At 47.7% G+C, this 11,135-nt stretch overlaps 1 protein-coding gene across 3 annotated transcripts in view; it reads right to left on the bottom strand.

The window, feature by feature from the left end:
- Window positions 1-11,135, bottom strand: part of ANKRD6 (ankyrin repeat domain 6) — a 106,061-nt gene that overhangs the window by 87,824 nt on the left and 7,102 nt on the right. The window contains exon 1 of one of the 3 annotated variants that reach the window (XM_014520352.2): window positions 5,048-5,079. The exons of the other annotated variants lie outside the window; for them this stretch is intronic. The gene's annotated coding sequence lies outside the window, so the exon portion shown is untranslated. Of the gene's footprint in view, window positions 1-5,047; window positions 5,080-11,135 lie in introns of those variants that run through there. 3 annotated transcript variants of the gene reach the window in all.

Here is an 11,135-nt window from a genome sequence, read left to right as displayed (position 1 = left end):
GGCATGCCTGCCTGCAGCAGTGCTGCTGACTTGGAGGAAGGGGTGGCCAGGGGAGGAGATGCCGAAATACAAGTTTGCCCAGGACACCATTTTCCCTAAGGCCAGCTCTGAGCTGGTAGGTCCAATCTGAAGCATGAGGTAGGAGTGGCAGGGCCCCATCTGGTACATGAGGCAGGCATAGCCGGGGCAAGATGAGGCCATGCAGCAACAGCCCTACCCAGCCCCAGCCCCAATCCAGCCATGAAGTGGTGGCCTGGCCCCGATCCTGTAGCATGGAGCTCAAAAACTGTCAGTAGAGGAGGAATGCAGTGTTGCCACCGTTCCTTTGCTACCAAATTTCCTGATCCATGGGGAGCCCTGCATGCCAGATGGCAGGGCTCTGCAGGCAGATCTGACCCATGGACCGGGAGTTGAGCACCCCTATCCCAAACACGGCATGAAATCCTTGCTTAAGCACCTTTACCACAGAGGTGTCTGTCAACATCTGTAACAATGGCAAAAACCCTGCTTTCAACAGTAGACATTTGAATTACAATGTTGGATAATGTCTTCCTAATCCCTTCCCCATAAGCTAATCTTTTAAACTTGCTTTGTTGTTTCTTGTGTGCCACAATGCAGTAACTTGAAAAATAATGGCTACAAAGGAAAAATGGATTTTCTAGTATGCACACGAATGTCTTTTAAATAGTCTAACATACAAATGAAAGACAACAATCAAAGCCCTGGCCCAGATGTTTCGCTGGTGTATCAGTGGAGCTCTAGTTATGATGAATAACAAACAACATATAGGTGCTAAGTAAATACAAAAAGATAATGGTTAAGCTATGGTACAGAACCATGAAACCAGAATTATTATTTAATGGATGCTCCTGCAATTGTTCCAGTTGCCACATGCAAATAGGCAACATTTCAATGACACAACCTTAAATAATGTCCACTTAACTTAGGGATAAATAAAAGTGTAAAGATTAGGCATGCAATGATGCATTGATTGGCTATCGGATCAGCACCAATAAAAGAAGAAATGACGTCATCAGCTATCAGCTTTCTTTGGTCATTGCAGCCAATAATTATAGCCGTTTGCCCAGAGCACCCTGTCAAGCATAGTCTGATCCCCGCACCCTGCTGCTGGCCCGTGCCCATGGCAATCTACACGTCCTGGCAAGCAGTGGAGGGGGTGCAGGAGGGTGCCAGGGAGCAGTCACAGGGCACTGCATTCAGGAACAAAGGGACCATTACTGGCTTCTGCTACTGCTGCCATGGCAGCACCATGTGCGCAGCAGGGGCCTGAGCGCCAGGGCCACCATGGAGACAGGCTGCATGTGGGCAGGGTAAGGCACCACACAAGGGACATTCTGCTCTGCCAGGCACTGGGCGCCTTTGCAAAAGTGTCTTCTCTCTGGCGGCCATGGGAGCTCGGCTGTGCGGGGCCTGCTGGCGCCTTTGGCAGCAGCATGCTCTGGGGCTCCACATGTGCTTGGTGCCACTGTCCGTGCGATGGTCCAACCTGCCCACCTGGGACAGCAGCATGGGCTACGTGGGGAGCAGGGCTGCAGGTAGGAGCTGTGGGCAAGGTGACATATGTGGGAATAAGGTGGTCACTGCCTTCCTCATTGAGAGCGGGGGGGGGGGGGGGGGGGTGTTAAGTGCAAAACAAACAAACAAACAAAAAAGGTTTATTTAAGTGAGTAGTTTAAAATGCCTTGCATTATTATTAAATAATCAGTTATCAGATCGGTTTTGGCCAATACAGTTGGTTAATCATTGGCTATTGGTACCAGCCAAGAAAATCTTTATCAGTGCACCCCTTATAAAGATATTTAAAGGGAGACTGCCCAGCACAGCAACATACACAACCACCTGGCAACTGAGGGCTAAATCATGGTTCTCGAATGAAATCCTGGGATAACACACACGCAAGCCCCCATGGAAGAGGCAACTTGTCCTGCATAAGACACAATGGCTTCAAAGGCTCTGGGCAAAGTGTACAGTGAATGCAGTTGCTACACATGTATAAAATGAATAGAACATGCTCGCCCTGTTGCTGCAATCTCAGCATTAGTTTTGTTGAATGTCTTGGGTTATCCTTAACTGTAATTCTGCTGGAGAAAGTAGTAGGTTCTCCTAAGGCCTAGAGCAGTGGCTGGCAACTTCTCAGAGCTATAGGTTAGAACAACCCAGCTCAGCCCTGAGGCAGGTTGCAGCCATTGCTTGTTCCCACCCTCAAGGTGTGACACAGGTGCAAGTCCTCATGTCTGGCCCCGCACGGACACAGAGGAAGCTCCCTGTCACTGGAATGCTGGCAAAACCTCCCCCCAACCATCAACATGCTGCTGAAGCTCCCTGGCTCTTATGCCAGATCCAGTGGCACCACAGGCCAGATCTAGCCTGAGAGCCATATGTGCCCGAACCCAGTCATAGAGAGCACAAACAGTTGCATTATAGCTGCTTCTTATGTGCTTGTTTAACAGGAAGAAGAAAAGCTCTATGCACTCACCGCTCCTCTCCACCCCCATACACACCACAACAGACACAGCCTTAACAACCCTAATTTGTCCATCAGAGTAAAATCCATGCCCTACAAAGCCTGAAATAACTAAAAAGGACTTGAAAGTAAACCCATAATTCTTCAAAGCCAATAATTTCCAAGGGTTTTCTAATCTCATTCCTCACGTAAAGGGCATGATCAAAATACTGCATCCTATAGGAAGTCAGACCCATCTGAGAGGTTTGGTAACATCACTTTGAACTGAGCCATTTCCAGGAGTCACAGAATGTGTCACCAATTTCTGCAGTAGATTTACAGAAGAAAGGAAGTGAGGAAGGAAGGAAGGTGTCAGTACTTAGTAATTAAAAGTGCCTCGACACAGCAGAATTCTTAGCATGATGCGAGTACTCAGTGCAAGGGATGCCTCGCTACGGCGGGAAAAGTCTTGGTGCAGTGATCAGCTCCCTCCAAAACTAGCAGTTGCACCGTTTGGATGCATGCTACCGATTGGCTCATCGTAAATTATTCATACCTGGAGGCTAGCAATTGGCTCACTAGCCGTATAAAAGCTTGGGTAGTTTCCGCCCAAGTCGGAGAACTCCGCGTGTACGTTGGGAACGAGTTCCTCGTGTACCTTGGAGCAAAATTGGAGGCCTGATCAACCACCAACCACTCCCCGTCGACGACCGTCCCGACGTACCCCGTACCCTGCATGCTCGGAAAACATCGGTGTAATTTTGCTTGTACCTACACTGTGTGCATCGACGCAAGTCCCTGTACGTCAGTTTGTAAGTAAAGTTCTTTTCAATTCAACCAGTACGCGTTTGTGCCTAATTCCACTCCATCGCGGCCCCATTCCAGCTATACTCGGCACCCACAGAAGGAAAATACCTAGGGAAAGTCTGACTTCTGATCTATTTTATAGTAAATCTACAGTAGTTCAATAGGAAGCAAGATCTGCTATAAAGACAACTATACTGAAATTAGGGAAGAATGGGATACTTTCACCTAGCTCTCTGATTTGTTACACCTGAGATGGGCTGAAGGCTAAACGCAATCTCTTTTACCTTCCCCTATGTTTGAAATCCTCCTGGTCACATACCAGCTATAAAGTCTCTTTTCACTATCCACATCATACACAAATAAACAGTATGACACTGACAGCAGCAACAGCTCTTACAGAGCTACTATCATGATGGCAGCAGTGTGAAAATAAAACAATTTTGTGCAGGTCCAGCTACAAAGTATACAGGAGACCCTCGCCATTCGTGGGGGGATATGTATCCCCCGTGAATGGCAAAATCCGTGAATAAGGCTGATTTCATGAATGCCATCTGCGTTCATGAACTCTGCTCCCGGCGGCTGGGAGAGGGCACAGTTGCGTTGGCGACAACAGGAGCATGGCAGTGGCAGCATGGCAGCAGGCAAGCATGGAGCTCCTGAGGAGCTCCTTTAAGTACATTTAAGATGTGGGTTTGGCATTAGCGAATATTTGAAACCATGAATGCCAAACCCGCGAATAGCGAGGATTTCCTGGGTTCAATAAACTTACTGTCTGCTTCTCTATACAGGAAAGAAAGTGCTGTATAGAAGTAGGGCATTAATTTATAGTCAAATTTTTATAGCCAATTTGTTACTTTATAGTCAAGAATTTGTTTGCCAGTAAATGGAAAGAAACTATTCATGTCAACCTTGCAATGTCTCTCTCGTCCAGTAGTGTAAAAAGGTGGGGAAGGAGGGGAGGGCAAGAAGGACACCAACCCCAGGCGCTGACTTACAGGGGTCTCCCCCTAGAATAGCACCCTCCCCCTGGAGTCTTCTTCCTGGTAGGAAAGTTTTGCTCAGGGCACCACACTACTTATGAAAAAACTGGAGTAGCCTAAAGATAAAGCAACCGTCCATAGTAATCACTACTACAACTACACAGGAGAACCTGAAGCAGCATTATTAAATCAGCACAGAAAACCTCTTTGCTGTGCTGCTGCTTTGCTACTGCTGCAAGTTTCAATCCCAGCTGAAGTTATCGTAATCATCCATTTACTATCAATCACATACAACATTTAAAAAACAGAATACATTATGCATCTACTGTCTGAAGATACAGTCCTTGTTGCTTTCGGTAACACTGTTATGCCCAAGAAACCATTTTGGAATTCCAAGACAAAACTGGAAAACTTTGAAGTGCAGGTTGATTCTGGAAATACTCGATAGTGAAAGGAGACTTATTTTTATAGCCTAGTTCCAGATAAGGCCTGTGCCTCATATTGCTTACATAATCCCAATAAGAAAAATTACTGTATATTCTGATTTTTAAGAATGCTGAAGCATTTACTTAACAAGAAGTGAAATCTTGTGAAACGTAATTAGTTATATAACTATATTAAATGCAAAAGACTGTATCATTAGAGGAACACCAATGACCTTTATATTTAGAGCTGCCAAATACTTCCCATCATTAAAAATTCTTGTGACATTTTTCTGAAGAAAACCACCACCACCTTTTTCACCCCAGGGCCTTGAAATCTGGGATGGGGGTTGATCTCGAGTCAGGAAGGTTACCTCTTGCTGGTCTCACAGAAAATTGTTCCGATTTGCCAAGTCATATGCTGCTGGAAAAAAACAACTAATTGAGAGACAGTAAAATGGTTCTCCAAGGGGTGTTATTCACATTGCTCACGTAATTGATTATTGGTGCACACGTACCTTAGACTGACTCTTGAGTCTGAGGGCATAACCCTCTATTGGTTCATTCACTACAAAGAGTCCCATAGTAGCAAGGACTGTGGAGTGGTTCAGAGGAGCAAAAATGGATATCAAACCTGGAAGGACAGTCACAGAACCAACGATTACTTTCTTCAAAAGCTTGTCCAATATATCAGATGTTCCACAAAGTGACTGTAAAGTAGCTTTGCCAAAGGTACATTAAATCTGGATACTTTTACAGTAATGTAATGTTGGATAAACCCAGAACCCTAGCTGAAGTACTCAGCATGGCTGACTGCTCCTTAAACTGGAAGTAGTGTAGCTATGACCACACACTGCCACTCAACACTGCCAAAGTGCTACAAAAATATGGTTTGGAAATAACTGGCCCAGAACAGTGCAGTGTGTTTGAATGAACCGGTCTGAAGCATATAAACGTATAAAGTAATCATGAAGACGTGGCTCCACTGAATTCAAGACTTTAATTCCAGAATTATATATATAAAGAGCTTTGTCTGTCTGTCTGTATATCTATCTGTCCATAACGCTCTTTGTCAACTGCACCTGCACTACTGAGAAGGGTGGCAATTGGCTGTGCGGGCCCAGGCAGGTGAATGGGGGGCAGAGGGGGAGTCACGGTGGTGGTGCCCCGCCCCCCACCCACATGCCCAGCAGGGCAGGGTGCCCAACGCACATACACAACCCACAACTTTTATTACCAACAGCTGGCAGGGAGGGGGAGGTGGCAGGGAAGGAGGGAGGGAGGGAGGGGAGTGGAGGAGAGGCACAGAGTCAGGTGCTCAGGGAAGGAGGTGGAGGTGGGCAGTGGGGGAGCCCCCCATGCTGGAGGAGGAGGCAGCAGAGGGGGCGCCGGCCATGTAAACACTCCTTTGAAATCCATCATTCTTGACGGGCAATTGGCTAGTATCATCTATGATGTCTGGAATGTGAGTTCTGGAAGAAGACAACTCCAAATCTCTCATTTTGTGAATCTCTTCCATTTTTCAAATAAATGTGCCAACAAAATCTTTTATACTATGAATGAATGAATGAATGAATGAATGAGGCAACTTAAGAGTCAAGACATGAAATCCAGGGGCAGGAACTTCTCTGCAGACTTCTGCTGGGTCACCCAATGCCCCAGTGATAAAGACCTGAGGTAAAATACAATCAATCAGTTCATTGTTGCTTGGCTCACATACAGATTTCAACCATTTCTGCATTCAGGCCAGATGAAGTGTGGTGTGACGAGTCACGAAGGTGTAACATGCAAGCAAGCCAAGGCAACTTCTTATCCAGTGTCACAGGATAAACATGTAGATGAGTACATGGATCAAGAATGACTCATAGTCGTTCTGTTGGTAAATAAACTACTGCTTGTCACAACCCAAAGGGTGTGATTTTTGTTTTTGTGTGTGCTTTGGCACCACTGAATTATTTTCCTGCCAAATTGTAGCTTTCTTTGCAGGGTGCATTTCTTTGCAGCTAAGAAATGCTAGGTGCAAAGAGTTCCCGCCATTTGTATGATAATTCGAGCCCCATTATTGGATTGAGTTAAATTATTCACACGTGGCGGCTAGTGATTGGCTTGCTAGCCGTATAAAAGGCTTGGGTGGTTTCCGCCCAAGTTGGAGAACTTTGAGCACGCTGCAGAGTGCCTCTACGGAGATTTGACCTGAGGCTGCTGATCGATAGACCGATCACCTATCGATTCTTCTCCCCGTCGCCGTTCGCAATCCTCGACGTATCCCTCTCCCTGCGCGCAAAAAAGGACCCACGGAGCCTAGCAAACCTCGTGTGAGTGAATTGTGAGTGAACAAAAGGATCCACGGAGCCTCGACAACTCCGTGGGAGTGATCCGAGTGTTGTCTGAGTCTTCAAACGAGGATTTAAGCGGAGCTGTGCCTGGGAAACTGTCCAGCCTACACCGCGACCATCTTCGGTGTAAGTAAACAATCTTGAATCAACCATTAAGCGTCCATGCCTAATTCCAGCGTGTCGCCTGTTCTCTCCGACCCAGCGAGCCCGGGCTGCTGGCCACAGCCCACACGGAGCAAAAAAGGGCCCGGATCGCTCCCCGCCGCCCGCACATGGCGACGAGGATGGGATCTGGAGACGGCCCGCACACTGCTATCCTAGAGTTGGAATGGCTTCTAGGAACCTATATCAGAGGGCTGATTTGTCTTTATTTTCAGGCCTAATGGAGAAAAGATGTGTGGTCTGGTGAATAAAGTCTGCTATTTGGTGGAGCACTTTTTTGTGAGTCATTCATCCATTGGTGACACGTAGGAGGTGCACGCGGGTGCATAGGCACCCCCTGAGCGTGGCGGCTCAATCCCTGCGAAAAGGTGCCACCGACACTGCTAGCAGCACCTGCAGGCAGTCACTGCTCGCCACTCCCCTCCACCGCTGACACCAGCAGCAGCATCTGTGGGCGGTCCACAATTGCCACTGGACACTGCCGATGTGCCAGCAGCATCTGCGGGTGGTTGCTGACTGCTAGTCAGTGCTCGCCACCCCTCCCCACCACTGACAGTGCTATGGCTGCCTGCGGGAGCTCCCCACTTGCTGCCACCATGCTCCCGCCGCGTGCAGGAGCTCGCTGTGCCCCCCCAGCCTCTGCAGGGAGCAGGCCCAGGTCCAACGCTGAAGGGAGGGGAGTGTGCCCAGGCCCAACAAAGGGGGGGAGGGAGCGGGCCCAAGTAGGGGAAAAGCCAGCCCGCTGAGGTGGGGGAAGAACAGTGGGCCTGGCCCAACGCGGCTGCTGCAGCAGCTGGGGGAGGGAAGGAGCGAGCCTCCTTCCCCCCTTGGGCCCAGGCCCACTCCTCCACCACTGCCCTCCCCTGCGTAGGCCCTGAGCCCACTCCTTCCGTCCCTGAGTGGGCCCGATGTTGGGGGGAGGAGCAGGTATGCCGTGGTGTCGGCAGTGATGGTGGAGCCAGGGGAGAACTGGGCCCAGGCCTGATGCAGGGAGGGGGGGAGCGAGCCCGAGCTGGGGGAAAAGCTGGCCTGATGCACCAGTGGGGGGATGGCAGGGAAGCAAGCCCAGCCCAGCCCAACACGGCAGCTGCAGGGGATATGGAGGAACGAGCCTCCTCTCCCCCATCAGGCCCGGGCCCACTCCTCCCCCACCCCCGCTCCCCCTGCATCAGCTCAAGAGTCCACTCCTCCTGTCCCCCTGCTGCCCCGGCCCAGCTTCTCCCTACCCTCAGGCCCAGTCCTCCCCTGCATTAGGCCTGCTCCTCCCTTCCCCACACCACTGCGGCAGGGAGGGGGAGAGTGAGCCCAGACCCCAAGCAACAGGAGGGAAGGGGGGAGTGGGCCCAGATTGGGGGGGACCGGGGCCACCGCCCCCCCCCGGTCATTCTTGACGGGCAATTGGCTAGTGTAACTATAATAGCAGAGTCTTTTACGAAGGAAACCAGCAAGTCTTATGATGCTAGATAAGATTTTGGAGCCAATATATAAGTGCTAGTGGTACATGATCTCCTGATTGGTACAAAAAGTTCCAGCACTAACAGCCTCAATACCACAAGATAATCATACAAGATAATCTCTATGGTCTATGAAAAGAAGGTCCCAAAGTATGGTGTCTTGTGCTGAAAGAGGTGCTGATAGAATTTTATCTTTGGTACTGAGCTACTTTTAGCCTTTGAGAAATCAGGAGGGGTTTGGGGCCTTAGAAGACCTCTCATTTTTCTTTTTGTGAGCTCTGTGCTTCTTCCACCTTTTATTGCTCAGTATTTTATGAGAGCTGGAGGAAACTTTTACCATGAGAACATGAGGGCATAAACAAAAAGGCAGCTAAAGCAAGTTTTGACAGAGTACCAAGGTGTTTCTGCCATAGTCAACCCAGGATGAGAGGACTGACATAATGATCTCTCTAATTAACCCATTTTCAGTTAAGATTCCCTTCCTTATTGGGTTCCTTTAAAAACAATATTTAAAGGTGGGGCATCTATCTTTGATGTGTCCTTTCCCAGATACAGTAAGCATCTGGTCTGCCAATTGTCAAAAGGCATTATTTGAAGAATTGCACAAGGCAGTTCTTCAAACCTGAACAAGGTCAGCTGCAGTGGCTGAACTCAGATTTAAAGCTCTGACTTATGGCAACAATTTACAAGAAAGAAAGGAGGGACAAGTTGCCCTCAGAGGGAAACAAGACACTCAGGGTAGAGTGGATGCTTGCTGACCAAAATAATTCATCTTAAGAGCACTGGATTTATATACATGAACTCTGGAATATCATTTTATAAATAAAATTTAAAAAATCACTGTTGCCTGTTGCATAGTGTGTGCAAGTAAAAGATGGTTTGTGTATTTAAGTTTTTTAAAGTACATTTTGTTTACCGAAAGGGATCAGTGGGCAACTCTCCCATTGCAGTCCAGGTACAGAACACTAAGTCTTCCTCCAGATTTTATGTATGGCTCCACAAAACGAAAATGAACCCCTTTATCTCTAAGTAATTCCACTGCCTCTCTCAAAAATGTTTATACATAATAAAAGTCACTTGGCCTGCTTGAACTTTTGAGGGATGTGGACAGAAAATTACTTAGAACAGGCATCTCTCTTGATCCCTGAAGCAGAAATTATTGCCAAAATTCCAGTTCTGCAACTTCAATTAGAATTGCTGTTGTATAGAAAGCACTTGCTGTCCTTCTTCCTTCTAATTAGCAGTAATGCATAATACTACTGTTCTTTAACCTTAATCCTAACGTGTTTTAAAATCAGTGGAATGCTCTCAGTTTTATGAAAGTATATATGAGAATCCCTACAGCACAGAACAAGACTGCACTTCAGATATTAGGGAGCTGATTACTTGTTGTACTTTTTGTTGCAGTTTTTTCAGCAGACTTGGTGTTTTAATTACTGATTCATTTACCTGCCATTAGTAATTGCCTGAAAGTGGAGAGCAGGTAATCAAAATCCCAGATAACAGTAAATATTTTTTTATTCAATATAAAATAAAAATCCAAATGGAAAGACAATTAATTCCATAATGAGCCAAATTATATGCCTGTGTTTAAAATTACTTGCTGATAACATTTTTAAAGGTCCCAACATGCTATTTTGCACAGATAAATGGGAAAATACATTAGTGACAACAACTGAAAAATATTAGGTTGTCATCCAATAACAGAACTTCACCACTTCGGTAAATGAAGCTATATTATATTAAGGTAAAATAGTAAATTTTCCTCTGATTCAGACATATTTGTTTCTTACAAGACTCGCTGCCTTTTCTCCCCACTGGGATAGCATGCCTTTGTGCCTAAACTCTATTTTTCTTCCTATGGGATCTTACCTAGGACTTTCAAAAGCTTGTTGATGTCAAGTCTACTTTTTGGTCATCTATTGTCATTATCAGGGATCTGGGTTTGCCTTTTCCCACAGAAAAATGGAGTAAAACACAGATTTCCCCCCTTATCAGAGTAAAACGTGAATTTCTCATTTTAGCAGAGAAACCCATGGATTTTGCAATTTTGCAACAAGCCCCCTGCAGGCTAGTCGAGTTGCAGCCTGCCAGGGGCTGGGAAGGAGGGCAGTCAAGCAGGGGGCATCATGTGCATGTATATGCACGTGGTCCCAGGCAGCCTGGGAAGCAGCTCCCACAGGTAAGTTGCAGGGGGGCTGGAAATTGAGACTCCCCATAGGGAGGGAGGGAGGGAGTTGGGCAGGCCAGGGGCAGGGGCTGCTGCCCAGCCAGTTGGTGTGTGAGGCTTGGGGTGCAGGGCCGCAGTGCACAGCTGCAGGGCCCCAATAGGGAGCAGGAAGGGAGCAGAGGCAGCTCATCCAGGGTGGGGCCAAGAGGGGGCACAGGGCTGGGGCTGGCTCCCTGCTGCTGCGCACATGCCTGGGGGAGGAGGGGGGACCTGTGCCTCCCAGATCTGTGTGGAGTGGGGGCGGACACAGGCTGCATGCTGCAGGCTTGGGCTCCTACCC

This window comes from Alligator sinensis, unplaced genomic scaffold (genome assembly GCF_000455745.1).
Source record: "Alligator sinensis unplaced genomic scaffold, ASM45574v1 scaffold658_1, whole genome shotgun sequence".
NCBI lineage: Eukaryota > Metazoa > Chordata > Crocodylia > Alligatoridae > Alligator > Alligator sinensis.
This window is presented reverse-complemented; position numbering and strand designations above follow the sequence as displayed.